General features: G+C 40.2%; 1 pseudogene; it reads left to right on the top strand.

The window, feature by feature from the left end:
* Positions 1-1050: 1050 nt before the first annotated feature.
* On the top strand, positions 1051-1160 carry LOC112616765 (annotated as a pseudogene).
* Positions 1161-6427: the final 5267 nt, after the last annotated feature.

Below are 6427 nucleotides of genomic sequence, written 5' to 3'. Positions count from 1 at the left end.
TTTTTAAATAAAACACCTTATTCATTTAGACCCATGGGACACTTAACTATTATATCATGACTTTAGTTTTGCAAAGTCTGCCTCCAAGTAGTTTTTTTTTTAAATGTATGAAATACCTAACGCTGTTATGCGAACATACCGTCACCAGATGGCAGTTGTATGCCACAGACCTCAAGGTGTGATCTGTAAGACATAAGCTAAGACTTGTTTCATTGAGGTAGAGATACTATCTTTTACCTTGTTCATATCAAAAGCATATAATAGACTTAAAAAATAACGAAATCTGAAAATACTTGTTTTTTTTTTTTGAGTTGGAGTTTCGCTCTGTCGTACAGGCTGGAGTGCAGTGGCATGATCTCGGCTCACCGCAACCTCTGCCTCCCAGGTCCTAGTGATTCTCCTGCCTCAGCCTCCAGAGTAGTAGCTAGGATTACAGCCATGCACCATCACGCCCAATTAATTTTTGTATTTTTAGTAAACACAGGGTTTTATCATATTGGCCAGGCTGGTTTCGAACTCCCTACCTCAGGTGATCTGCCTGCCTCAGCCTCCCAAAGTGCTGGGATTATAGGTGTGAGCTACCATGCCTGGCCTGAAAATACTTTAGACCAAATATCAAACAAATGAACTCCAGGATGCAAATTTATTTGCACAACGTATCTTACTCCAACCAAATACCAATGTTTCATTAGAATGCTAATCTTTATATCTATTATCACTTGGACTTAATAGTTCTTCCTGATTTTCTTTTATCCTCAATTTACAGTCTTGTTCCACACCCCTCGCCCAACACTCATTTAGTCAAACACGATATAGCCATGGCAGCCTAGCTATCCCAACGGAAAGAATAGCATCTCTTATGGTCTCTTCATCTCCCTGAAGCTTTCTGGTTCTTTTATTTTTCTGTTTCTTCCTCTTCACTTAGGATATATAATTTACTCTCCATAGTTCCTAGAAAATGTATCTTCAAGTTTGTTTCTAATTTTAAAAATTTGTTTGATTTTTCTTGTTGAGAATAATTTGCACTGCTCCATTGCTGGAACTGACTAAATCCTTTTGTGGTTCATAAGTGTGATAACTGGGTTTTCACACTTATAGGTGAGATGTGCCTCCCTCAAACCTTGTTAGGAGTAGAAGGTAGGCACATTACCTATCTGACATGAAAAAAAGAAGAGAAAAAATAGCATTTCTAAAAGGTGCCCAAACAAACCAATTCAAAAATGGGCAAAGGACTTAAATAAATATTTCTCCAAAGAAGATATACCAGTAATAAGCACATTAAAAATACTCAACATCATTAGTTATTAAAGAAATGCACATCAAAACCACAATGAAATACCACATCATACCCACTGCAATGGTTATAAACAAACAAACAAAAAAAAAATCAAAAATAAGTGTTGCTGAGGATGTGGAGAAATTAGAACCCTCTTACATTGCCGGTGAGAATGTGAAAATAGTGCACCCACTATAGAAAACGGTTTGGTAGGCTGTGCGCGGTGGCTCACAATTGTAATCCAGGCACTTTGGGAGGCCGAGACAAGTGAATTATTTGAGGTCAGGAGTTCGAGACCAGCCTGGCCAACACAGTGAAACCCCGTCTCTACTAAGAATACAAAAATTAGCCAGGCATGGTGGTACACGCCTGTAATCCCAGCTACTTGGGAGGTTGAGGCAGGAGAATTGCTTGAACCTAGGAGGCGGAGGTTTCACTGAGCTGAGATAGTGCCACTGCACTCCAGCTTGGGTGACAGAGTCAGACTGTCTCAAAAAAAAAAAAAAAGAAAAAAGAAAACGGTTTGATAGTTTCTCAAAAAGTTAAACATAGAATTTCTATATGATTCAGCAGTACCATCCCTAGGTATATACTCCAAAAAGAATTGAAAGCAGGGACTCAAACAGATACTTGTACATGCATGCTCATAGCAACATTTTTCACAATAACCAAAAGGTAACACAACCCAAGTTTCCATCAGCAGATGAATGGGTAAACAAAATGTGGTATATACATACAATGGACTACCACTGAGCCGTGATAAGGAATGAAATTTCCATACATGCTGCAATATGGATGAACCTTAAACACACTATGCTAAATAAAATAAGCCTGACACAAAAGGACAAATATTTGTATGATTCCACGTGCATAGGATACCTAGAATAGTGAAATGCATAGAGAGAGAAAATAAAAAAGTGGTATCCAAGGACTTGGGGGAAGGGAAATGGGGAGTTAGTGTATAATGGGTATAGAGATTCAGTTTGGGAAGAGGAAAGGGTCTAGATATGGATGGTCATGATGGTAGCACAACAAGGTACATATATTTAATGTCAAAGAACTGTACACTTAAAAATGGTTACAAAGGTAAATTTTATGTTAAGTAATTTACCACAATTAAAAAAAAAAACACTTTAAAAAATATCCATGGGCCACTTGCTGATAATAGAAGCCTAAATAGGAATTGTCTCAATTTAAAGAAGAATACGTCATGAAGCAGGAGATTTTGAATAAAGGGAAATCAAGCATAGCTTTACCTGGCTGTGTCACAAACCCATTAATTCAGAACTTGTGATTATTCAGATCAGTGTGATTTTCTGGGCCTAGAAAAGCATTTCTTCTCATCAATGTAAACAAGAGGCAGAATTGATCAATTTAACAGAACAATCTATAAGTTTCTCAGCATATTTAGGGTCTATGTGAAAATTAATGTTACTAATTATAAGTACTTGTCCCACAGCTGAACTTCCCATAAATTTCAGTATTTTGGGTTGCCTGTTATGCAATGTAACTTTGTTCATCCAGTGTGCTCTTCTGTTTTTTTTTTTTTTCTGAGATGGAGTCTCACTCTGTCGCCCAGGCTGGAGTGCAGTGGCTCAATCTCGGTTCACTGCAACCTCCACCTCCCAGGTTCAAGTAATTCTCCTGCCTCAGCCTCCTGAGTAGCTGGGATTACAGGCACGCACTACCATGCCTGGCTAATTTTTGTCTTTTTAGTAGAGATGGGGTTTCACCATGTTGGTCAGGCTGGTCTCGAACTCCTGACCTCATGATCCGCCCGCCTCGGCCTCCCAAAGTGCTGGGATTATAGGCGTAAGCCACTGCTCCTGGCCACTCTTCTCATTTATCTAAAACATTTTTGTTTTATTGTTTCTCTGGCTTGACAGAATCTCTCCTACGTCTCTGAAAGTCATGTAACCCTTGCAGAGGAACAGGGCACCCTCTTCCTCTATCCCAGCTTTTCTAGCCCATTTCTGGGAGGGTAAAGAACTTGGATTATCCTCACATCATTAACATTGTATTATTATTGCCTACCACTGACTGGGGACGTAGTTTGTGAGAGCACTGTGCTAGTGCTTTCTCAGTGTTATCTCTAATTCTAAAAATCCTGCAAGATAGACATTGGAATATCTATTTTTGAGACTGGGAAACTAAGGCAATAGCAGTTATGTGTCTTTGATCAAGGCCACACAGCTATTAAGTGTGCACCAGGTTTTAAACATGTCTTTCATCACCGAAGCCTATATGTGACCTTTCCAATGCTGTGCCACTTTCCGAATACTGTCTTATTGCAATCAGTCAAGTTCTATGAGAGTTTGTACTAGTCCTAAAAGGAACAAAGTTGCATTTCTTCTTAAAGAATGTAAAATTTGAGCTTTTCCCTTAAAGTGGCCTTGCTCCCTGTTTTACTTTTTTTCTGATTCAGTGCAGTTTGACTGTGAAAGCCTCGTAGCTCAAAGGCCCCTCCACAACCTTAATCGTTAGTCCTCAGGTTAATGTTAGCATGTCTCCGAGGATGGTTTTCTTCTTGATGACCTTGGCAGGAAAAGAAGTTAACCCCTTCCTCAACTCACTCTGTAGGCAACACCAGAACATGATGAGATGGGCTTCATTTTTTGCCTCAAATAATCTGTTTATGTAAATCCCCAGAGCCCAGCCAAGGCAGCTTAGAGGGCAAAGCAAATGTCTTCTGTGACTGCAGAGAAAAGTTTCCAGGAAGCCAGGGATCTCACAGGCTGCTCTCAGCCCTGCTTGTCAATGAACAAGCAAAAGAATCAAAAACAGATAAGGAACAAGCAGATAAGAGAAACCCCAATATGGTGTAAAACAAACTAACAAAGAGGAGATAAGATGTTTGCAGAAAAAAATAACCTTTGGATGTCCAAAGGGCTAGCCTTTGACAAAATTGTGAAGGAGGTTGTCTGTTTTCTCTTTCATGCCATCTGCATTCGCCTCTCCTCTTATCATTCTACTCCTCCACCCTAAGTAGTCACAGAGCTAATAAATACTTCTTGAATAAATGCATGTTGAAGCCTCCTAGCATGAGCTTGCCTTCTCCCTGCCACCCCCTTAACGTATTTCATGTTCCATGACATCCTCCCTACCCAAATCAAAACTTGCTGCCTCCTTTACATTTCATTTAGAAACTTGATCAAATTCACTCAATTTATCTAGCAAATATGTTGATTGTTAGCAATGATTTAATGCACAACCCCTACCAGATTACACATTTGCATTTTGATGGGGTTATCCAAACCTTAGACCTGTCTTTCCCTCTCCACTATCTCTTCCCCGGCTTTCACTTGTGAATCCGTAAATCCTATCATGGTGTTTGCACAACCTCTCCAACAAGTAAGTTTTGGCTGTGTAAGATAAAGGACTAATGGCCATAAGAGATATAGCATATGTTTGTAAACATTAATGGGGCATTGCTTGTAAGTCTGGGACTCCTTAACATGAAGGGGCTTACCATTTAGCTGCGAGACAAAATTAACACCTATAAAAAGTCAAACAACAAATCCAAAATTTGGTGGTCTTCCTACATTTAATAATTTGCAACACCAGCTGACTTCAGTGATCTGACACTACCTCGGGGAAAGATCTAAAAGTAGTATCCTCAAGGTATATGGCAATAGCAACACAATCTAAATGGTGGAGGGTGAATGAGGCAGTGACAAAGTCACAAATACACTGTCAAAACAAGCCCATAGCCATAGCATGTACACCCATAAATCCTAGAGTGTGTCACAGTATTCCAGTGGTGAGCACACAAGCTCAGAAAATACATGCATGAGCCACTATTTGGTAAATACCTCGACAAAATTGGCTTCAATCATTTTCCTGTGAATACATTGGAAATAAAATTGATGGCTTTTTAATCAACTCTGTGTCTAATATCCGGATGATAAGTTCAGCAATTACACAAAACAATTTCCTTAGGTTGCAGCTCTGAAATCATGATTTAGGAATGGAATTTTCAAGAAGATATTTTGAAACACTACTGAGAGGGGTTGGAAGTTGTTGGGCAAGGGGACGCATAAAAGGAATTCCTGTTAAGTTTTTCTTATCTCTCCAAACTATACAGGCATAGAAGGGACAGCTGCATGTGCCCTCCTAAATATTTAAGTGGTGGCGAAATCATTCTAATTATGTTTTCAAATAACCTGCATTCCTGTCAAGTTTAGGTTAAATATTTCTATAGTACCTTTCTCTTTTGTACGCCCTACAGCACCGAGTATGGTGCCTTTCACCCAGAAAAGAAATTCAACACATGCTTTCCCATTGATTGGTTTATTCTGGTGGAGACCCCAATCTTTTAGAAGTTTCTGGTACAAACTAAAATTTTTCTTTTTTTTTTTTTTTTTTTTGAGACGGAGTCTCGCTCTGTCGCCCAGGCTGGAGTGCAGTGGCCGGATCTCAGCTCACTGCAAGCTCCGCCTCCTGGGTTTACACCATTCTCCTGCCTCAGCCTCCCGAGTAGCTGGGACTACAGGCGCCCGGCTAGTTTTTTGTATTTTTTAGTAGAGACGGGGTTTCACCATGTTAGCCAGGATGGTCTCGATCTCCTGACCTCGTGATCCGCCCGTCTCGGCCTCCCAACAAACTAAAATTTTTCTAACTCCAAGCTCTGTTTCAGAAAGTTTATAATCCTATCTCTCAACTGAACTGTTACCTTCTCACTGAGAAATTCACTGAATTCAAACACCAGTTCACATTAGAAGAAGAAAAGATATTGATCAGAAGGGAGTGGAAAAGACTGAAGTGGGTTTCCCTGAAAGAGAAGGAGGGGAAAAACAAAAGGTAGCTCATGCCTGTAATCCCAGCACTTTGGGAGGCCAAGGCGGGTGTATCACCTGAAGTCAGGAGTTTGACACCAGCCTGGGCAACATGGTGAAACCCTGTCTCTACTAAAAATACAAAAAAAAAAAAAAAAATCAGTCAGGCGTGGTGCTGTGTATCTGTAATCTCAGCTATTAGGGAGGCTGTGGCACGAGAATTGCTTGAACCCTGGACATGGAAGTTGCAGTGAGCCAAGATTGCGCCACTGCACTCCAGCCTGGGCAACAGAGCTAGACTCTGTCAGAGAAGAAAAATAGAAAAAGATGTGGTGGGGTAACAACACCCACCCGATTAAGGCAGTAAAGAGACACT

The sequence above is a fragment of the Theropithecus gelada genome, chromosome X, assembly GCF_003255815.1.
Source record: "Theropithecus gelada isolate Dixy chromosome X, Tgel_1.0, whole genome shotgun sequence".
NCBI classification, from domain to species: domain Eukaryota; kingdom Metazoa; phylum Chordata; class Mammalia; order Primates; family Cercopithecidae; genus Theropithecus; species Theropithecus gelada.
This window is presented reverse-complemented; position numbering and strand designations above follow the sequence as displayed.